The following is a 24,076-nucleotide window of genomic DNA, read 5'->3' as shown; positions in this document are numbered from 1 at the left end:
TCAAGAGGGGAAAAAGATGATATCTAAAGTATATAAAATTTTGTTAAAATGGTTTACAGAAGATGAGATAATTAAAGTACAGATAGTGAAATGGGCAATAAATTGTAATAAAGATATACCGATGGAAGCTTGGGAAAGACTGTGGAAAAATACTATAAAAATTTCAACATGTACCACTATAAGAGAAAATGTGTATAAAATGATGTATAGATGGTATTTAACGCCAAAAAAGTTAGCAAATGGTAATAGTCAAATGTCAGATAAGTGTTGGAAGTGTAAGAAACATGAAGGTTCTTTTTATCATATGTGGTGGACTTGTGAAAAAGCTAAACAATTCTGGAGGGAAATTGTAGAGGTTATGTCAGATATCTTACAGAAAAATGTGATTAAGAACCCAGAATTGTTGTTATTAAGTATGAACCTAGAAGAATTTGATAGAATGGATAGAACAATGGTGTTCTATATGATTACTGCGGCTAGGATGTCCTATGCACAGTTGTGGAAGACTCAAGAGATACCATCAGTGGAAGATTGGATTTTGAAATTACTAAATATGACAGAAATGGACAAGCTAACAAGGAAGTTGAAAGAACAAGATACCGTGGAATATGCTATGAGTTGGGAGAAACTTAAGAATTATGTGGGAAAAAAGTGGGACATGAAAGGCAAAATGTGATCTTTGGATAGTTGTTAAGAGGGGAGAAGAGATCTTTATATTGGTTAAAGATGTAAATATGAATAGTTTATAAGTAAGAATGATATAGTATATTTTATATTATAATCTTGAAAGTAATATTAGAGAGTTATTATAAACACGGTAGATATAGATATGTTATACTATATATTATAATTAATTAGAAATTAATATTATAGGAGATAGTGATGTAATGTAGATGAAGGGAATGGAAAACTATTGGAAGTCAACTGAAAAGGGGGGGATGGGTGGGAGTGATATAATGTGATGGATATGGATATTGAATATTATAATTTGTGTATACTGACCCATCCAATAAAAATTTTGATATACAGATACTGAAACGCTTTAAAGTTCCAGCCAGCATTTGAAAGCAGCAACACTTTTCTTGCACGCAAGAGAATTGTTGCTCCTTTCAAACACGGGTGTTTTTTTCAGCTCATGGGGGATCCCCCTTCCATCAGATGAAAAGCGGGGTGTCTGCACACCTCTACTACAGAAAGCTCATCTCCGGTTGCCTAGGAAACGGATTGATTGGCACCAGACTGTCTGCAGTGATGAACCGAAAACGAACCAAACGAACCAGCCTAAAGTTCATCCCAGTTCATTAGAAAGGTGCTCTGACGAACCACTGGTTCGCGAACCATGAACTGGCTGGGTTCGTGACGAATTTGGTTCATATTTCAGTTCGTGCCCATCTCTAGTAATGAGTAGGGCATATTTCAATTTTGTTCACATTTGAATCTCAAAAGAAGTCCATTATAGTAGTCCATTATAGTAAAGTAAAACAAAAGTCCAGTGGCACCATGAAGACTACCAGCATTTGTTTCAATATGAGTTTTCATGAGTCAGAGCTCACTTCCCCACATATCGTGCTGTATATTGGCTGCCTGATAACATAATTTTTACCTAGGCTTTTGATCTTTTAACATCTCTATAGTCTTACTTTAGACCTGAGAAATGTTTTATGGAACTCTTTAAGCTGCTCAGTGTTTTAGGTTGTTTTTATGCCCTGGCTGGGTTTTTAGTTGTTAACTTTTTGCACTTTTAAAATGATTATTTGTAAGCCACTTCAAGCAGGTTCTCTGGAGAGGTGGCATAGAAATTTTCTATATAAAATAAATATCCTACATCACAGTGTAGTAGTGTCAGCATATCAGACAGGGTTGCCCTCCCCCCTTTCTGTAATAGACACACTAGCCCTGTTCACACATTACAATTTATACGTGTACCTGCATACATCTGTTTGTAAGAAAGAACTAGTACCTGGATAAATGTGGGGTATAAATCTCACAATCATTTGTTACATGTGTTGAATGTAACATAAGAATTACTCAACATATGTATAAAGAAAAATCAAGTGTACAATGTACATAGATGGTATGTGTATTCACTGTAACTTGTGAACAGGACAACTATTAGCAACTATTCTGGGTGGCAGGGTTGTTGCAGCAATACACAGCAGCCTATGGGGGGCGGTGAACAATTTTTAGCTGGTCAAGGTTGAGACAAGAATTCCCTCTCTTTGTATACTTGTGTCGACTACATTGTCCTTGCACCTTCATTTGAGGAGCAGGCTCTTTGGTGTCTGTGTCCTGAAGTGGCATACTGGTAAGAGTTGTTAGCAGAGCAGTGTTAGACATATGCAATATTTGGCTGTTTGTGCTCAGTGCACCCATGTTGTACATGTGCATTTTCTGTGCATCTCCATTACCAGATTCCTCTGTCCAATGCTCTCAGTGTATACATGGGTCTAGAAGAGTCCTTGATTTGTGGCCTATCATTTGAGCTAAAGGTATCTTGATTAGAGTTCTGGCCTGGCTTTTGGCTGGGATCTGCACCATAGCTGGAGGCTTGGTCTTTCTTACTGAGCAGCACAGAAGTCAAGGTCACAAACTGGGTCTAGGTTCACAGGGAGAGCAGAAGCACAGACCATGTGAATGGATTGAACCAGCAATGCATCTGCTTTAGATATCCTACTTTTAGATATCCCAGGGCTTTAGATATCCTGAAGAGGAAGAAGCCTCACCTGTTCCTTGGCTTCCACCCGGGCAGGCTTGATTGAGACCAAATCCAGTGCTATATGTGGTCAAGCAGTGATCTGTAAGCTGGAACATGGGCAGTCAGTCCAGTGCAGTGTTGTTGCTGAGCTGTCTACTTGTGGGCCTGCCATCGCTGCTGTTACTGGCTTGAGGGGCAAATCTAGTGGACTAGTAGTCTGTGATCTGGCCCTAGAAGGCTGGCTTCCTTGGATCTGGCAAGCTAGCAACATCATCCAGAGCTCAGTCTTCAGGAGCAGCTCCATCAACTGAAGTCTCAAGATCCAGTGACTCTGGTTCTGGAGGGAGTCTGATGTTGTTTATGTCCCCAGAGCCTCTTGATTTTACCCCAGGATGGTCCCTGGCTCATCCCAGTCATCCTTAGAAGAGGAGTCCATTCCTGAGCTTGAGATAGGTTCAGGCCTCCATGACTGCTTTGGAGGGTTGTAATCATCTGTACGCATAGCAGTCTAAAGGGTTTTGCAGGTGGACTTTCAAGGCACTTGATTTTTTCACTTCTATGGGCCTGTATGGGATATTGTAAAGATATGTCAGAGTTTTTAGTAAAGTAACTTTACATCTGTCTCTGAGGCATGGGCCAAGGCTGTAGAGGCTTAGGAAGCTGATTAAGTGTTTCTACTTTTAGGCTGGTCTAAGTTTTTTTGCTTTTGCTGTTTAATACTGGCTATGACTTTACATCTAGTGTAGTTCTGTTATTTACTGAAGAAAGGAAACAGCTTTGTTTCCGAGTCTGATTTTGAAAGATTTATCTCTGCAATGTATTTAGCACTTGGGTTTGCATCAGTAGTCCTTTTTAACAAATGCTATTTATTTGCTTATATTAAGTGGTGAGTGATTTTACACCATTTGCATAATACTTTCATGAATATTACAGCAGTTTAGTTGGGGACATGTTGCATCATGTCATTATTCTGAGTCAAAAGGTGAAATATCTAAATTGGTCCTTGGAGAACCTTGACAAGGGGTTAAAAACCCTGAATATAGTTTTTTAAGTTTTTTTTTAATTCTGATCTCTGCATTTTTGCAATCACATTTTAAAACTAATCTCTACAAATAGTCTTCCCAATTTCTTCAAGAATAGTATTAGAAAAACTTATTTATATTTACCATTAACTTTTTAAGCTTTAAACCATACCTGCTGCTTTATTACTATAATAAGGATATCTGATGTAAAAAAAATACCAGGCTTTGATACGTGAGTTTAAATTCCATAATAAGAAGTACTTTATTGGGACCAATGATGGCACTACCTTCCAGAAACTAAAAATAATAGCAGAATTACAGCTGTGTACGTCTTGCGCAGGAAAAACAGTGTTCAGAAACAATTAATATGATCTTAAACCAAAACTCTTAATAGTGTATTCAGGATTCTTCTTGCAGAGTTTCAGTTGACTTTAATTGAGGTAGTATGACTTAGACTTAGAGCAGTGTATTCAATGTATGTCTTTTAGAGCTAGTACTGGTTCTCTGATGTGTAAATTTTATTTTCTTTTACATTAATAAGTACTGTTTACTTAACATTTAATTCATTAATGTTTTAATTAAATTTTCCAAATATGTCTGGAGACACTACTAGCCTATCAACTGTTTATCAGACCATCTGTTCACACTAGCTTGTATCATTCCAGTGCTGTCATTTGTGGCACGTTGCTGGCTTGAAACACACATAGAACAAATTACCTTTCATTTTTGACAGAAGATTCCTAGCTTGGTATCCTGGATGTGCCTTTTACCACATGACCAGGCCAAGGATCTCTTTACGAATTGTTTTTCAGTGAGTAATTTATGCTTTTAGTGGGATTCTTGGTAGATTCCTAGATAGATTAGATGTTTTCAATACATTGGAGAGGACTGTGGGAATAGGGTGCTTGGTCCTGCCTCTGCTTTAACTTGTAATCCTTATGGACCAACATGGGTTGGTTTTTGAAATTCCAGGCACTCTAGGTAGCACTTTAGTATTCTCAGACTGAGTAACAATATAAAGAAAATCACAATAAAACACTCTCATTACCCACATCAGCCTCCAAAGGCCTCAGCAAGATAGCATGACCCACTGTATCAAAGGCTGCAGATAGATCCAGGAGAAGCAACAAAGAAGCATAGTCCTTGGTTAAATTTTAAAAATGCTTGTCTGTTTTCTTAGTTCTCTTCTGGCTTGCTGGCACATGTGTACACACACACCTTATTGCATTTTGTATAAGCTGTTTTCTGGACTTGCTATGATCAGATACAATGAAATATTTTGGATAAGAGACTCTTTGGACTTCTCCTGCAATGATATAGGAAGGAGCAGAAAGTCCAATCTCTAGACAGACATGCCATGAATAGAAGTTTGATTGTGGCCATATTTTGAAAGGGGAGGTAAAATCTTGGTATTCCAAGTCAAGAATTAGGTATCCTGAATTTTTACTGACTTTTCAGAAAAAAAAAATTAGTAAAATCCAGCCATTGTTTTCTATGGGAAGAAAAAGGGCAAATCCACATTACTCATTCTAAGTCGCATGTTCCCCGCATTCCCCACGTAATCCCGAGTGCCGGTCACATTACCTCATTAAGCAGTCGCATTTCATTCGCATTTCTCCCGAATATGTGGTCACAGGTTTTCAACGGGAGTTTCACGGTGGCCGTGAATGGGCCAATGCGCAATTTACATGGTTTTTTTAAAAACCACCCCCCTTCCTGTCTCTCCGGCCGTTCTGAGAGTTCCTATTGGCTGATTCAACTTGCAAATGCTCCGTAGTCTGCTTTTTGACTTCATAGCATTGGATTTATTGATTATGCTGTTTCTGAATCAAATCTGGTAGTTTAAAAAATCATTTTGGGGTGAATCCATCCTCAGAACAGACTCGCGAAACTTCCTTTTTAACTGTTTTTTATTTTTTTAAATTTTATATTACTGTAATATCGAAATTACGAAATATTGAAATAATGACACTCCAAGGAAGTGAAACTTCAGTAAAATTCAGGCACTGAACTGTCCTGCATAGGAAATGCCCACGAAAGCTTCCCACATGCTTCCAAATTTCCAAAAAAGAAACGGGAGAGAGCCATCAGTGCTGTCAATGGGGGAAAGAGAGGCATCATTATCTTCAATGATGTTTCTTTATAAGGCAAGATCGAAATAACGGAAAAGTGCGCTCAAAAAAATAAAAAAAAATGGACAGGGAAAAAAGGTCCCGCCCAAAAAAGCAGTCTTCGAGCGGCCGTGTGACCGGAGGGATGCGCGAGAATGGCGGATTGGAAGCAGGACTGTGAACGAAGAGGAAAAAATCGCGGATTGGAGGCAAACGGAAGATATCCAATAAACATGCGGGTAATGGGTGAATGTGGATTTGACCAAAGTCAAAGCAAGTATCCACAGCAGAGTGAAGAGTTGAACCTGGGTCTCCCAGATCCAGTATATGCTCTCTGTTAAGTGTGCATTTTTGTATCTGGCTGTAATAATGATGTGGGTTTCAAATGCTTATAGCTCTTTTGTCAGAGTTCAATATAAAAGGAATGCGGCTCTCCCAGCGCGGCAGAATGCCGCTCAAGCTGGGAGCCGTCCTTTGCGGCCCAGCCCTGGAGGAAAGGAGACAGGCTCCCTTCCCAGGCATCCTGGGCTTAGCTGGGGGGCGGAGCCAAGAGCCTGATCCAGGCGGCTCCGCTCTCTCCAGCTGCAGTCTCTTCGAGCGCTCGGTGAAGCAAGAGCTCTTTGCTCTGCCTTCCTTCGAGTGGTGAAGGTGAAGGGAGGAATGTATGCTGAACAAGCATTGATGGCGGCAGTGGAGGCAGTTGGAAAGCGGCAATAGCAGTCAGCTCTTGGAGGCTGTCGGAGGCAGCTGGCACCTGCAGCTGCAGCGCACAATACAGGCCAGGGCTTCAGGGCCTTTTGGGGCTAGAGTAATTGAGCGGTTTAATTGAGCAGGCTGGTTGGGCACTGGGGTGGCGGGCAGCTAGGCTGTATCAGAGGAACTTTGGCCCAACTTGGGTGTGGTCACTCCCCTTAATAGTTGTCTTGGAGAGAGTGGGTGGTGAGAGCCCTCTCCCCACCCCCACTTACACATAAACCACTCGTCCTGCGATAAGCCTGTTTGTTTCCATTTAGCCTCCCCCCACCCCCGGCAAGAAGTAATATAAAGTAACTTAAAAACAGAGCCTGTGTTCTTCACTTTGGCTTACTGGTAAAGCGGCACCTAAGCCTATATTCTTGTGGGCCATAAAAGAGGGCCTGGTGGCCTGTCTCTGCCTGACAGCCATTCTGGTAACAGTCAGATTTGCTCAGGGCTGTGCTCAGCACCATCTTGTGGTGGAGAATTACTGGTGGCCTTGTCTCTGCCTGACAGCCATTCTGTTGGCAGGCAGATTTGCTCAGGGCTGTGCTTGGCGCCATCTTGTGGTGGAGAATTACTGGTGGCCTGTCTCTGCCTGACAGCCATTCTGTTGGCAGGCAGATTTGCCCAGGGCTGTGCTCAGCGCCATCTTGTGGTGGAGAACAGGGCCATGCTCGGCGCCATCTTATGTGGCAGCTTGGTACTGCTCCTTGCAATTGCTACTTTTGCAGGGGCTTAGTGCTACCTGTCAGGGCTAGCGTTAACAGTTGGTTAAGGGGTAAAGCTGCGAGCCAGTCCAACACATTATTAACGGCTGCTGTGTCATCATTTGGGAATGTTTATGCTGCCCAGAAAAGGGGGTGTCCCATCAATGGGGAAGTGGCCTGTAAAAAGGCCAGTGCCGCGGAACCCTACTCGGGCTCTGTCTTCCTCAGACGAAGACGATGGCCCAAGCAGGCAGGAACTTATGGAGCGCATTGTTGCTCTTGAGAGGGCTGGGAGTGGTACAGCATCAGCTGTTGCACCTGTTCAGCCACGCAAGGGTGCTAAAAGAATTACAAGGGCTGATTTTAATAAGGATTTTGCCTCTTGTCTTTCTGCCCTGGATGGAGTATCAGGAGTGGTGGCAAGTGATGGAGGCAGCAGCCAGGACCATCCAACATTAACTGAGAGTGTGGCTGACATTGACCAGGAATGGTCAGCTGACAGTGGGCAGGTTGCCATAGCAGTGGAACAACCCATGCCTGACGGTAAGGATCCTTTGCCCAAGCAGAGTGCCACTTGGCCCTGGGGCTCTTTGGGACAGGTAGCTGCTACCGGCGCTCCTGCATCTTCTGTTTTGGAGACATATCCCATGCTTGGTTGGCCTTCTGCCGGCCCAACTATTTGGCCTAGTTATGCCAGTGGCTCCTTGCACCTGCAGCAGGCGCAAGTACTGCCTGTATCGGGCTGTGCTACCAGTTGGGATGGATAGGCCTTCCCTCTGTCTGTGACTGGGTGGCCTTTTGGTTATGGCAAGCAGATGGGCCTGGCCCCTTATGGACCCCAGGGATATGACATGGTTCCTTATAGGACACTTCCCCCGGGAGATATGGCATTGCCTGCGGGGGGGGGGGGGGAGAATATACAAAGGGTTAGTACATGGATGACTTTACCCTTCTCTTCAGGGAACGGGAGAAGAAGGATATAGATGATCTGTACGATAGGGATAAGGAGAAGATCTGCTGCAGGCAGATTGGCAGGAACTGGACTCATTGGTTGTCTGGGTTCCTGGTTTATGCAGGGGTATTGGCTAGGGCACAGCCAGGTAGGGCTCTCCCCCTTTTCCAATACATGAATATTATATACAGGGGGTACACGGACTTTGAGGGGACGGCTTGGTTGATACAGCTGTGGGTGCAGGTCATGGCCCTTGCCAAGTCCAACCTCAGAAATAGGAGCGAGAGTGATCATATGATTATTCTGCCCTCTCAGGGTTCAGGTTCCCGCACTTCTGCGGGGCAGCAGGTTTAATTACGGCTGCTTTGTTGTGACTTCATGTCTGAGGAGCTTTGCAACAAAAAAGTGGGCAAGTATATGCATGACTGCCCTGCATGCATGGGAACCCACCCATAATCTGCCTGCCCCAAAGGAAGACAGGGTGGGAAATGCTTTGGGGGCAGTGGTGGCCAACAAGGGCCTGGAAAAGGGGCCCAGCCTAGTAAAGCTGAGGGTACTTGAACGGTTTCTTCAGGTCTCCCCAAGGTGCAGGGATGCTGACTATTCATCCATTGTTTAGACGACTTTATGATGTCTGGACCAGCTGGCTTGGGGCAGTGTGCCAGGCTTTTGGCAGGGTTCATGGAGTTTTCTTTTTTTTTTTAAAATTTTTTTATTATTATTACAATTAAACCATTACAACATACCAACAAACACTTATGAATCGAAACATTAACCATTACAAAACTATTTTGATACAGGAGGGAGATAGGTACATACAGTCAAATATTATATAGTTTGACAAGGCATATAAGTTAAAGCATAAAAGTTCTAGAGAGAGTAATTGTTTGAAGTATTTTTGATTTAGGTTGAATATTATTTGTATCAACATATTCAAAAAAAGGAAGCCATTTCTCCAGAAACTTGGAGTTTGCAGGAAACTGTTCAGCTATGTATAAATCGTTATGGGTTTTTTCCATTATAAAGTGATTCCATACTTTTTCAAACCATGAATCGGTTCATGGAGTTTTCTGAGGAACTGGGGGTTCCTTTAACTCATGAGAAAATGGAGGGACCAGCTGTTGTCCTGACGTTTTTGGGCATTGAACTTGACACGGTTCACCAGACATTGAGGTTGCCACTGGAGAAGGTGGTTGACCTTAGAGCCAGGTTGGAGGACTGCTTGAGCAGAGACAAGGTATCTCTCCTTGAGTTACAGCAATTAGTTGGCCATTTAACCTTTGCCTGTAAGGCAGTGGTGCCTGGGAGGGCTTTCCTTAGGCGGCTGTGTGATGCTATGGGGAACTTGCGATTGCCCCATCATCACTTGCGAATTACCAAAGGGATGCGGGAGGATTTGTTAGTGTGGAAGGAATTCCTTGCCACCTTTAATGGGGTGACCTTCTGGAGGGAGGAGCTGCTGTTAGAAGCTGAACTCCAGGTCACCTCGGATGCCTCCGGGTCCACAGGCTTGGGAGTCTTTTTCAGGGGGCATTGGTGCGCTGACCAATGGCCTGCAGATTGGGTAGCCCAGGGATTGTCCAAAGACCTTACGTTTTTGGAGTTCTTTCCCTTGTTAGTGGCCGTGTGGCTTTGGGGATCACAATCGGCGAACCAAGCTGTACACTTTTGGTGTGACAACTTGGCTGTAGTGCACGTGGTTACCACCATGGCATCTAGATCCCCCAGGGTGATGAGGCTGGTGAGGGCCTTTACATTGAAATGTTTACAGATGAACATTTTGTTTAGGGCCAGACATGTTCCAGGTGTTAACAATGGGGTGGCAGACGCTTTGTCTCGCCAGCAGATGGAACGATTCTGGCAGCTTGCCCCCTGGGCCAACAGGCAGCCTGCAAGGATGCCCCAGGAGCTGTGGGAGCTTGGATGGCGGAAGTAAATAGAGCAATCCAGCTGTCCATTGCCCCCAGTACACGCCGAGCCTACGACCGTGCAGTAGGGCAGCTGTTCCAGTTCAGGGCATCGGCGGGGCTGCAGCAGTCGTGGCCCATCCCACCTGAGCACCTGATGCACCTTTGTGTAGTGCAGCGGGGGCGGGGACTTGCAGTGAAGTCCATCAGGGGTCAGCTGGCCGTGTTAGCCTTTGCCAGCAAAGCACGGGGCTTACCTGAATTCATGGGTGTTTTCAGGATCCGAAAGATGCTGGAAGGCTGGGCCAGGGAAATAAAAACGCCAAGTGACCCGAGGCAGCTCATCTCCCCATCAGTGCTGAGGAGGCTAGTGACCGCGTGGGCGGAAGTATGCTCATCCGTGTTTGAACGGAAGCTTTTCCACGCTGCTGCCTTAACGGCATTTTTTGGGGCCTTACGAGTAAGTGAGTTGGTGGCCTCATCGCGTACAGATGCATCTGGCCGGGCTTTGAATGCCCGGGACATTAAATTTGTTGGGGACAAAGTCTCCATTGGAATCAGAAGGTCCAAGACAGACCAGTGGCAGCGGGGGAGCAGTTCTAAAAGGCAAACTAATTGCTCTTTCCTCAGGTGCCGTGACGGGCCAGGCGAGGAGGAGAATACTGATTTGTGGCCACAGTATGGTGTTCTGGGCGGCCAAATCAAGCCAAGAGCAAGCCAATTGGATCCCAGCTGGGATTGAGCGCTGTGGCCACGGTGGAGTGGCAGGGCCAGCGTGGCCTCAAGTGCCCTGGCTTGCTGCCTCTCCTGTTTAGGGGACGGACGGAGCCTCCCCCACACATTGTGGTCATTCACCTGGGTGGTAATGACCTTGGGCTGGTACAGGGCAAGGCCCTGTCGATGCAGGTTCCGGTAGACCTGGAATACATAAGCAGCCGATGGCCGGGCGTGCTTATAGTATGGTCGGAGATGCTACAACGATGAATTGGGCGGGAAGCCTTAGATCCCAGGGCAATAGAGAGGGCCCGACGTAAGACTAACCACGCCATTAAGAGGTCTTTGGGGCAAGGCTTGGGCATTTATCTGCCACACCCCACGATTAGGGCTGAATTTGCCCACCTCTACAGAGGAGATGGTGTCCATCTGTCACCTGAGGGCAATGATATCTTTTTGGATGACCTGCGGCAAGGGCTTCGGGTGGCTCTAGGCCACCTGTGGGGGTGCGAGGGTCTAAGCAGAGGCTTGACCCATGTGGTGGCAGGAGATTTTGGGAATAGGGTGCGGGCCGGTGAGCCCCTGTGGCATTCCTCAAGGTTGGGGAACAGGGTCTGCCATTGGGGCGGTATGCCTGTGGCGGCTACCGTCAGGGGGGGCAGACGCCTGAGGGGATCCCCCAGATCAAGGCCTAACCTCATGCTAGTCGGCTGGGGCGCAACAGGTGCTTGTGGGGGATCCTATTGCCTAGCTGGCCGGGTTGCAGCCATTCTTGAGATGACCTACACCCGGGGCATTGGGGCTCGCCCAGACAGGCAAGGCGGTGGCCAGTGTGCTGATCCCAGGGCTTGACCTGTACCGCTTAGTTAGCTCTTGCTGTGCATTACCTTTATGGTCATTTTAATAAACGTCCCTTTATTCCAAAGCTGTGTCTGTCTCTTCCTTCCGGCTGGAGTTGCAAAGGTCTCAGTCTCTTGGCTTTCTGCAAACTATGCAAAGTGTTGTAATGTGTACAAGCAGCCTCTAGGGGACAGCTTTCTGCTTTGCGTGTTATTCGGGCCCTTCAGGGCTCCTTTAGCAAATTGGTGGCTGCTGAGGCTGACTGCAATTGCAGACTGAGCTCGAGTGACGGCTGAATAAAAACCTGTTATTTGTATGTAAAGCTGGCGTGTCATGGTGTTCAAGATACAACACAAAACTGAATTATTCAAGAGGGCTTTCTACTCAGGTTATAGGGCTGTATCATAAGAAATAGATCAAAGAGATGTTTTGGTAGGGACAGGGACTTATTTGGATACTATCTGCTGATGTAGATATACTTCCTTCAGTCCCTGCCCACGTTTTAAGAACACTTGGTGGTCACCAAGCAAGGTGCCCCATGGACCGCGTTGGAGAACCTTCATGTAGATCTTGCTTCAATGAAAGACAGAGGAGTATTCCTGCCTGTTTTACTATTTACTGTTACTGCTATTTCCCTTGTTCATGTTGTTGGCCAGACTTACATTTAAAGATGAGTTTTTCACACAGGGTACCTGCCCAGACATGGACCATTGATGAATATCAATACACATATTCTAATTATCTTGTGAAGTGCTGAGACAAAATAGATGAGCAAACAGTCACTACTTTGCATGCCCAGGTTAAAAACAAGTGTTTGTACCTAGAGCAGAATGAGAATTGTGTGCACAGCTATCAGAACCTTTGCTAACAGACTATAAGGTTTCATTAAATAGGCACTTCTAAATTCATTTTCCTTCAAAACTGGAGTGTTCCCAAAGTATGCTTTTAAATCCTTTATTCCATATTTTTTATAAAAAGAAAAATGTTCCGTAGAGCCCTGAGATACGTGTTTACATTAAATTACATCAAAAATTGTGTGTGTTAGGAAGCTTAGAAAACAGTCTCTCAAGGGCTAGAAGAATCATTTAATATAAAGCAACATAACAGAGGCTCATGAGACTATAACTCTCACAAGTATGAGTTTTGAATGTAGCTCTGGTGAAGTGGATGTTTAACTAACAGTGACAAAGACTTTGTTGACAGTACTAGTTTATATATTTTACATATTTCAGGAAAGTATACAGTAGTGGAAGCTTGTTGAGGGGAAAAAAGGAACAAGTTTCATCCAAGTTTGACGAAGAGGGTTCACTTGCCTAGTACTTTACGGTACCAATTCACAAATGCAATCTTTTAATATTATCGTAAATTGACAAATATACAGTGCAATCCTAAACAGAGTAACGCCAGTCTTAAGTTCACGGACCTAAATTGGCTTAGAGTGGATTAACTCTTCTTAGGATTGCATTGATGGTGTATGAACTGATAGTGAACCACTTTTTCATGGATAAATGCCTTTGCAGAGTCTGGAATCACAGTGGCTAATGATTGAATGGAATTGCATGGAGGTATAGTGACAGATTTGCATGTGTGAACTAGCTTGTATTGTGAAACAGAAAGCCACTACTCTTTTTACAAGTTGTGATCGTGAGTACTCCATCATGCTCCCCTTAATATTTATAGTCAGTCTAGAAATGTTGTTTAGGAGTAATAAAATATACCAGTTGGTTAGTAATCAACTGGTTAATGTCTGTTTCTGTTCCCACTAGAGCTATGCTGTCACCATGTGTGATTGGGAATAGATGTGTACTTTAGATCTGTGCAATGTGAATCTGTGGCAGTCTTTCCAGCTTAGCCCAAATCTACATTAAAATAGACTTGGGGCCAAACTACAAGTGACGAAGGTCACTTGAACTGCAAGTGAACAGACTCACGTGTATTCCTCCCTGTTCACTTGCACTCCACTTGATCACATCACCTCTCATTTTTATGTTAAATGAGCTGTTGGCTTATATTCTTGGAGGAATGCCTCCAGCATGGACTCTGATCCACACAACTGATGATAAAGAGTTTTTGGCAAAGTGGTGAGATGCCTCTAAAAGCTTGGAAGGAAAACTGAAAATGTGGATGGAGAGTGAAATTAGAAGCAAATTTTATTGAGAGAAATAATACACATAGCTGAGTTGGACTATTAGCATGCTCAACCTGTCAAAATAATATAACTCATTCAATATAATACCCCAAACTCATGTTAAGAGAAAAAGATTTTTCAGATGTTGTGGAACAAGCTCCATTCAAAATTGGGAGGTGATGGATCTTCTTATCCAAAGCTCTGTAAGCAAAGTACAGTTTCCAATAGGACTCAAAGCAGACAATAATCTGAAAAGAAATCTCAGAGTCCAGGTATTCAACAGAAACACAAAGGTGAGTGGCTTCTGACCCTAATTATAATACACGTGCTTGATTCAAAAATAATCTTTCCAGACTTGGAAAGAGGAGAGGGGTGATGATGGGCCATCAGGTATGTCACCTCATTGGCCAAAGGGGAAGGAGGGTATGGTTTAGAGTCTTGGGAATATTTCTTAAAAAGGCAAAGGGCATCCAGATAGTTTTGGAAGTTCTCTGTTAGCTATTTGAATGGGCCGTTTGTGTGGGAAGTTCAAACTCTTTTAATTACACATTACTTGTTGGGAAAGTAAACATAGGTATAGTTCATTGTCTGGGAGAGTGCTGTGGAGGAACAATACTTTTTTTGACTATAAGCATATGTCTAATTTATCCCAGTGGATTTTGAGATTACTTTATTGGGGTAGTATTGATTGGTCATAGTTAAAATTCTGTTCAACTATGACGCTTAAGGTTTCTTCAATATTATATGCTTGGTGAATAGTAATTATCAAAGGTCAGAAATATTTTGTCTATATTTTGTGCACAAGTGACTCAAAATGGCTCTCTTTGTATGTGAGTGAACTTGGATCTCTTTTGTGTGTGTCTTCTAGATATCCCAGCCCTAAGGAGATATGCAGCATAGTGATGTTCTGCCAGCACAGAGGATGAATCCTGAGTCTGTTAAACCACCAAATGAAAACATCTGAAGCTGCCATTTCTTCCAAAAGAACTCATCTCTGTAGTCTGAAGATCAACTGTAATTCCAGGAGAACTCCAAGCCTCATCTTGATGTTGGTAACCCTAAGAACCGGTAATTTTTAGAGGATTTAAGGCCGAAGAATATTTGTAGTCTGATTAAAGATGTGAATGGTTAAAATCTCATACGTTTTTAATATTTGGTTTTAATCCTGTGCCCTTAGCTTTTCCACTTTCTGATGAATTTTCATTAAAATGAAATGCATCTGTTACAGACTCTACAATATGAACCCGAGTCTATTGCTTCCACCCTTAAGAATTCAGTCAGCAACTTCCTACCATGTACACAAGCCCAGCTGTTGTTGGGCATATGGGCTGGAAAGGGTTAGCTGTTATGCTTCTGTTGATTTATTTAGCAGGGATCTGAAAATCAATAACTGTTTTTGGTTTGGACCTCTCTTGTTAACCATCTGTACTATATCAAAAGAATGGTTTCTAAACTTTGCATGAAGTCACAGTGAACTACATTCTGAAGTAAGATATGACAGAGTGCCTTTCAGCACTGAAGAGAATTTTTTTAAATGAGTGATTTATTCTGGCTACCCATATGCTTATGGAAACAAATTATAACGGTATAATTGATTTAATTTTCACCTTGACTCCATGGCAGGCATAACTGAGGTCATCTTGCCTTCAGAGTCTACCCTAAGTGATTTAAAGTTATGTTTAACCTGGCTTCTTACTGGGTGTGTCTCTGTGCTCTGTTACTCAGGCAGTTAATTAGGCTTTGACACACAAACACAGTGTATTCCCTCATTTCTGCAAGTAACTGGTAAAAAGCCTGTGTTTATCATAGTTGTTTTGCATGCTTTTTCAATAAGGTGCTGTCAGAACCATGCCAATATAACATTCTTGCATACATTTAGGGAATAAATAGAAAACTAATAACTTTTTTCCTGAAGTGAGATGCCTTTTCAATTTCGTGCTTATGATTTGCAATCTTTCTCCCAGTTCACCTCCAATCCTACTCAAAAGTGTGTGTATTAGAGATACCAAATTTCTAGAAAATTTGAATCCATCAAAAATAATGTGTCCCCCCCCCGCCCAGAAAAATGGACATTTTGTAAATAGCTCAAAAAGTTATCAGATTTTTTAAAAAGAAAAATTAGAGATTTTGTGTGGGTAGGTAGGTTATGGGTCTTGGCATCTCTAGTTTCGGTTGGTCTTTTCCATTTAATGTGCCACTACATTTGCCATGTTCATGAACTTCCTACCAGTTTCTTAATAGAGAGCCATAGATTTCCTCATTCGTTTCATGTCTATTTTAACATTTTGAGACAACTTTATTTTTTAAGTACTAACCAAGGTGGTAAAATCTAAATGTGCTGGTATAGAAAAAGTTCGCCCTAAATGTGTCTACCACAAGCAAATGCAAGATAGAACGTGAAATGTGATGTATTATGACAAATATGTATGTGTAGCTGTGTTGGTCTGTAGTAGAAGAGTAAGAGCAGCACCTTAATGACCAACTAGATTTCCAGGGTATGAGTTTTCGAGTCAGAGCTGTCTTTGTCACATACAAGGAGTGAAAAAAGGAAGAGGTCCTTATAATCTATATGAATAGTTACTATCCAGGGGTTTTTTCTGGGAAAAGAATTGGTGGAACTATTATCACATGTTTGCACGTGAAGCGCACGTGCACTCCCAGAAATTCATGATGACGTCACTTTTGGAAGTGTCGTCACTCCTGGAAGTGACACTGCTTCCCGGAACCCAGCATGAGATAAATGTTAGTAAGCTTGGAAAATTACACTATTGTGAGAAAGGGTTTGTTTCCTTTCTGTATCCTCTACAAAAAGTGAAATCTTCCATTCCCTTTCCCAAACATTTCATTTCTTTGGAATCATATTTTAAAATATGCAGGAAGGAGGGGGCCTCTGAAAATCCAAAACCCATCTCACAAATCTAAATTCTAACAGAGTCCCTCTGCCAGCGTAGAAAAAAAATTCCAAAATTCTTTCTCAAAATTCCTCAGAGTCTGAAATTTTAATCTAATGAATATTGAATTTTCAGATGTTCAGGGAAGGTTTTGCTTTACTGGAGTAATTCAAAATTAGATACTCAACTTTAGCTGCATTAGATTTATACTTAGTTTAAAATGGGGTTTTTTTTTTGTTGCCTGCCAACTCTACCTTACCAATGGCTAAGCTGTTGTGACATTGTGAAATGCTCATAAATATTCCAATGTCCCAGACAAACAATAGTCTTAAAAACTTCCTTAACACCCATATGTCCACTACAATTTCAGTGATATTAATCAGGTGAGGGTGGGGAGAAGCATTTGAGTTACAGCTATTAAGACATAAGAACACCTATATGCTGACAAATGTATTGAGGAAAGCCTTCTGTGACTTGGACACAGCTATCCATTCCTAGCATAAAACTGGAATAACCATAACTGATATTTTAACTAATACAGAACCAAGCTGAATTCAAAAGCTGTGGGAACCATAACAACGTCAACTTCAGTCAACAAAAGAATGAAAGCAACACACATGCACATACATGCAGAGCCCCACCCACCCCCATGAAAAGAAAGCAGAATGAAAAATAACCATGAAAAGAAAGCAGAATGAACTCAGAGCAGCACACACACACACAGCCCCCCCACGGCCCCATGAAAAGAAAGCAGTATGAACTCAAGACAGTGCACGCGCGTGCGCGTGTGCGCGCGCGCGCACACACACACACACACACACACACACACACACACACACAGCTCCCACCCACCCCATGAAAAGAAAGCAGAATGAACTCAAAGCAGGACACATGCACAGCCCCAACCACCCGACCCGAATGAAAATAAAACAAAATGAACTCAAAGCAGCACACACATACACAGAAACCCCTGAATGAAATGAAAGCAGAATGAACTCAAAGCAGCATGTGCATGTGTGTACGCACACACACACACAGACAGCCCGACCCGCCTGAAAAGAAAGCTGAATGAACTCAAAGCAACACACATACACAGTCCCACCCCCTGAAAAGAAAGCAAAATGAACACAAAGCAGCACACATGCACACACAGCCCCACCTACCCACTCCCCCAATGAAAATAAAACAGAATGAACTCAAAGCAGCGCACACATACACAGAAACCCCTGAATGAAATGAAAACAGAATGAACCCAAAGTAGCTTAACCTCCTCTGTATATCCCGTGCTGTGCTCTAGCTCTCTCTGACTCGCGGAGGAATGAAAAAAAGCAGAATGAACTCAAAGCAGCTAAACCTCCTCTGCAGAGCCCATGCCGGGCCCCAACTTGCACGTTCTCTCTGTCGCTCTCACAGAGGAATGAAAAAAGCAGAATGAACTCAAAGCAACTCAGCCTCCTCTGCAGAGCCCCTAAGGCTGAAGGAGGAAGCAATCACATCGGCAGATTCTAGAGCTGCCGGAACACCATTCTGGAGTGTTCCCTCTCAAAAAAAGCCCTGGTTACTATAAATTGTGTGTTTGTATCTGTATAAAATTTCTTTGTGGTGCTAATAAGATCCTGAAAGTATTAAAGCACTTTGCTATCTTGGTGTAGATGCTGTAAGGTAAAGGTCCCCACACTTATTAAGTCAGTGGACAGTTTTCAGATTATAAGAACAATATCCACTCAATGTTCTCATAAAATGGCTGCCATGGGGGCTGGGGCCAATCACAAAATACTAGGCTGAATACATATGAGGCATTTTTGTTTGTAGAACAGAACTATCTTCCCTCCTCCCTCCTGCTGTAACCTATTGATCTTCATGAAACGCTGTTCCTCAAGAAAAGAAAATTATAACATGAGGAAGGGAGAACTGGCAATAATTATACTTCCCCTTCCTTTAGTGGGAAATTTTGCCTGGATCTAACTCATTGGGAGGTTCCAAGCGAAGTGTCTTCCTATGATAGTGATGTCATAAAAAAAACAGTAAAGATGAGAGGAAGGCTTTCAAATGCAGAGATCTTCCTCAAAGTTCTTGATTTCTCTAGGCTGTGCCCTTTGGGCTAAAAGCCAAAGAGCCACTGGGCAAGCCCAGACTTTAAGTACCTGTAGCAGAGGAGAAACAAACTCAGCTAGATGTTATTCAGTTGCTGCTGGCCAGCTAGCAGGGTCTTCCCTACTTTGTCTACTGCACATTAAAGCACCATTTCACTATACTGCAGTCATGATCTATTTAGTTTAACATAATTACTCATAGATGTTGTTTGGATTCGTTATGCAGGTACTCACAATTTCAACATTAAATTCTGTAATGCCTGCAACAGTTAATTGTAAGGCCGTGCTGGTTCACAAATTCAATTAGTTATGTATGGACATGGAAATAAGTGCTTGATAGGAGGTTTAATCTGATACTGTCTTTATACTTTAAGAGTCTTTTGGTTGATGGTGTACTGTTATGCTGCTTCATCATATGAACTTGCACATGTTGCTTTGTATGGCATTTTCTTTCTTGGTAACCTAGTATGGTGGAGCAAACATTCAAAATAAGTGGCTAATTTTTCTAATTCATTTTGGGGGATCGTGAGGGCTAAACTAGATGATATCCCAGATTCCATCATTGGAGACAAATTGCTGTTTTACATCCTTTTTTTAAAAAAACTTAAAACAATACTTTGGAGCCCAATCCTGTTAGATACCATTTTGCATGGGGATGAGAGGCTCACTCCCAACCATTTAAAGAGCCCTAAGAATCTGTGGTTCACCTCAGTGGTGCAGTCTATGATCACTTTTCCATGACGTGAGGCAATTACATTGACATCTCTGTACAGGAAATGTCTCTGTACAGGAAATGTGCTGAATGCTGAAATGTAAACTTCTCTTCTGTGGTCAGGTTATTTGTATATAAGATCATAGAAAGAAGCAAAAATATTAATCTTGACAGTGTAGAAGGAGATTGCAGGTAGCAGCATTGATCCAAAGCAAAATCCAAAAACAAAACCCAGGTCATATCTTTTGTTTTTGGATAAATCTTGGCAATGATACTGTTAGGAAATGGTATTTGTTTCTTTTTTATGCTTTCAGTATTTTCTTTTTATTGACAAATCAAACTCAACATGTTTATACTGCACAAAGAACAAAAAGGATAAGAAACCTATCATATCTGTTCAGCTCAAAATTGTTCAAGCACTTCAAGAGCTGGTGACAGCTATGGTTTCTACACTTTGCAGATATCCATGTAAAATGCTTAAGCTTGAGATCAAATGTTATCATTGCTTTCCATCACTTGAAGGGTTATATATTCAGCTCATTAGCAGAGTAACATAAGCCTTTTTCATATGCATTCATTCCAGCTTTAAAAACCCTAAATTACCGTGCGCTCATTTTTGTTCTCATGATGACTGAAGAAGTTATTGTAGGGTTAATGCTGTCTCTTCAGGATTACATTTTTAAAGTTCAGTTAATGACTCCCCTCCCCCATTAGTTTTCTTTCAGTGTCTAATGAAGATACGAAATCATTCTTATATTGTGGATATTCCAGCCCCACAAAAAAATGTAGGAAATAGCGTAACATATAATTGTGGAACAATCTTCCCAGGAAGGTGTGCTTGGCCCCCTTATTTTCTTTCTTCAGGAAGCAGCTGAACACTGTTTCCTTTAGGATGACTTTTGTTTAAACACTTTTTAGTGGCTACTTTTTAGTGGAAAGGCCTCTAGCCGTGGTGTTCAGAGGCATGCTATCTCTACACATGAAGGCTCCCTTCAGTTACCATTGCTAGTAGCCATTGATGGACCTCTCGTCCATGAATCTGACTAACCCACCTTTTAAACTGTATGTGTTCATGGATATCACTACTTCCATTAGCAGAGAATTCCACGGTTTAATTATGCATCCAATAGACAAGTATTTCCTTTTGTCTGCCCTGAACCTATTTCCCAACAATTTCATTGGGTGTCCCATAGTATTATCAAGTTTCTTTCCCTCATGGATGATTTTATAAACCTCAGTCATGTTTCTCCTTATCCATCTTTTTTTTTTCCAGACTGAAAAGTCCCAGACTATCCAGCCTTTCCTCATGGGGAAGGAACTCCAATCTCCTAATCATCCTGGTTGCCCTCTGTACTTTTTCTAGGTCTGCAATATCTTTTTTGAGATACAATGACCAGAACTGCACACAGTGCTTGGGGGATAGATTTTGGAATGATATCTCAAGTCTAGAGTAGAATAGGATAAAGTGATACAGCAGATCAGGTCTGCCAAGATCCAGGAGTACATGAGCAAACAGTACTGTAGAGGGAATTTAAAGATAAATAGCAGTTTCTGTTTAAAATCATGGAAGCATTAGTGGATTCCAAACGTGCATACAAGAAGTTAGATACAACCATGTGCAACAAAAAATCCTAACTTTAAATATATGCTGAAGGGATCTGAACTGGCTGAAACTGAGAGGGAGTGAGATCTTGATGTTGTCATGGGTAGTGGGTATCTCACTTATGTTGTAGTGTGGCAGTGATGGAAAAAGCAAACTTCATGTTGGAGATCACTAGTAAATTAAATAAAATGGCCAGTATGTTAATATATAGATGGTGATTTGGAATACCGTGTACAGTTCTGATTCAAGTCCAGTGGAGGAGAGTGTCTTCAGGTCGTAGCTGACTTATGGCTACTATTGGCAGGGTTTTCATGGCAAGGGACTAACAGAGGTGGTTTGCCATTGCCTGCTTCCACATAATGGCCGTGGTCTTCACTGGAGGTCTCCCATCCAATTACTAACCAAGGCTGACCCTGCTTAGCTTTCAAGATCTGATAAGATCAGGCTCACCTGGGCTATCCAGGTCAGGGCCAAGTCCGGTAGCATCTTAAAAATCAACAAGATTTTTTGAAAATAGACATTCAAGAGTTAGAATTCCTTTCTTCAAGTATGGGAGCTTTGACATTTGAAAGCTAACTCCCTGAAAACCTTGTTGGCCTTTACAGTTCTACTGGACTTCAATGGAGCTTTATAGGCTGGGACTTTTCAATTTAGAAAAGAGATGGCTAAGAGGACATGATGTTTATAAAATTATTTGACGGGTGCAAAAAATAGATAAGAGGTTTTTCTTTGTTTTCCATAATGCCAGAACTCAGGGCCATCCATTGAAGTTGATGGGCAATGTATTCATTACAGACAAAAGGAAATTCCATTTTACTAAACAAGTAATTATATTGTAGGATTCATTGCAAGTTGATGTAGTGATGGTCAAAAGCACAGGTGGTTTTAAGAGAGGATTAGACAGATTCATGGAGGAGAGGTCCGTCAATGACTGCTAGCCATGCTGACTTAAATGGATCCTCCATTTTTAGGGAAAATAAACCTCTGAATATCAATGCTAGGAAGAAATGTCAGGGAAAGGCCTTGGTTTCTATTTTCTGCTAGCTGGCCCTCCAACTCAAAAACACAGCAACCAGGGTCACAAAGAATCAAGCAATCAATGATAGTATATATTATTATATTATACCACAATGATAGTAAGGAGCTGTCTGTCTCTGCTTTGGAAAAATGTGATCCACATGCCACAAAGGACTGCACTAGGAAACTTTTGCAAGCTGAAGCTAGGTGGATCTTTGAACTTAAGAGCCTGACGCCAGGGGGTTTAAATCTTTCAATGGATTACTCCTGCTTTTTAGGTTAAGGGGATTTTCCTTCTGTATTTTCCTGCCGTGTATGTATTTTTTGCTTACCTGTTGCTTATCTGTCGTTTCTGCATTGCACAGTGACTTTTGTTACACAGTTTTGTATTATGTTCTGATGGTACCGTCCCTTTAAGGGCTCTCCCTACTTTGATTAAGTGACCCTAGGCGTGTTATTTAAACATGGGGTGTGTTTGGGATTATTTGTAACTATCGGTGTACCTGAGACTGCAATGGTGTGTGGAGTGAGGAGAGATGCCAGTGGACAGTAAGGGAAACGCTTACCCGTTGATATTGTAAATACTTGGAGGCTTTGTATAATATTTATTACTGATGGGTTGATTTTATTTATAGTCCATAGAGTCTAGCCCAAGAAGAAGAAAAACCAAAACGGGAATTGGGAATAGCAAGCTAAAGCCCGTCGGCTAGGTGTCTTTGGACACGTCCTACTTCCATCCTTGGACATATGGACAGTTTCCACGCATAGGCGGAATGTTTCCATCCGTTTGCACTCTCTCACCACCAGAAAATTTGTTGTAATATAGGAATATATCTACTGTTTATCCGATAGACTACCTTCTTCCTGTATATATATGCACTTTAAATTGTGTTTGATACGCATTTGCACTTCTGCACTTTTGGTATAATATAATAATATATACTATCATTGATTGCTTGATTCTTTGTGACCCTGGTTGCTGTGTTTTTGAGTTGTCCGTGTACCCAGGGGGTTCCCTTTGTTGTTTTGCACAGCTGGCCCTCCAAGGCAACTGGTTGGCCTCTCTGTTAAATAAGATGCTGGCCTACTAGCCACTCTCTACTTGTGTTTCCTACACTAATGAATGTTGTTTTCACTATGTCTGCACTAGGGAAAATGAAATGTATAAAGTGTTTCCAAGTTCCAGAAAAGTTACATGCGACTACCCTAATGTAATTCACAGCAATATAACACAACACCTTTCTCCTTTCCATTTAACCATTTTCGAATTGTTTTGATGGCTGAGAATATCAAAGACATTAAGAACATTGATTTTTCTGTTGGCCAAAGCCCAGATATAGATTAAGGGGATGGTCTCTATGTTTAGATAAAAGGATAAGAACAAGTACATCATCTTTCATGCCAAAATGAATTGATTAAGGGGGGAAAAGTTTGATATCTTTAGAGACAGTTTCTGTAAATGGTATCCTTTTACTATCATTAGAAGCCTTGTGCAGAGACCAGAAAACTCTGGTCAAGGGAAAAAACTCATTATGCTGCTTGTTTATGTTAAGAATACGAGACTACCCCCCCTTCCCCCCCCCCATTTTTGGAGTTTTCTGAATAATTTTGATCAGGCCCTGGATTTGGGACAAATGTGAACCCTGTTTTGATAATTTTGACAATCTGTCACAAAGAAACAGTGACATGACTGGGCAGGAATAACCTTTCATTAACAACTCATGTACCTTGGAAATAGTTTACAGTTACTGTTAGGATCTAGCACTTACAAGCACCGAAATTCAGTAACAAAAACTTTTTGAATCTTAATAACCTTGATGGAACTTCAGGCTCATTTGCATGATACCTGCTCCCTCCTACCCTTACACAGGGGAACAGTTACTTCCAGGTACGTGGCAAGCCCCCAGCCCCGCTCTTACCGGGGCTGGCGTTTGCGGGGCTTGCAG

At 42.2% G+C, this 24,076-nt stretch overlaps 1 protein-coding gene across 6 annotated transcripts in view; it reads left to right on the top strand.

Annotated features, from left to right (window-relative positions):
- Window positions 1–24,076, top strand: part of CHST15 (carbohydrate sulfotransferase 15) — a 119,769-nt gene that overhangs the window by 32,061 nt on the left and 63,632 nt on the right. For 5 of the 6 annotated variants that reach the window (XM_054982909.1, XM_054982908.1, XM_054982907.1 and 2 more), the window contains exon 2: window positions 14,683–14,882. The gene's annotated coding sequence lies outside the window, so the exon portion shown is untranslated. The remainder of the gene's footprint in view (window positions 1–14,682; window positions 14,883–24,076) is intronic. The other variant, XM_054982906.1, reaches the window with a different exon arrangement.

This window comes from Eublepharis macularius, chromosome 6, assembly GCF_028583425.1.
Source record: "Eublepharis macularius isolate TG4126 chromosome 6, MPM_Emac_v1.0, whole genome shotgun sequence".
NCBI classification, from domain to species: domain Eukaryota; kingdom Metazoa; phylum Chordata; class Lepidosauria; order Squamata; family Eublepharidae; genus Eublepharis; species Eublepharis macularius.
Note: the sequence above shows the minus strand (reverse complement) of the source record. Positions and strands in the feature narration are given on the sequence as shown.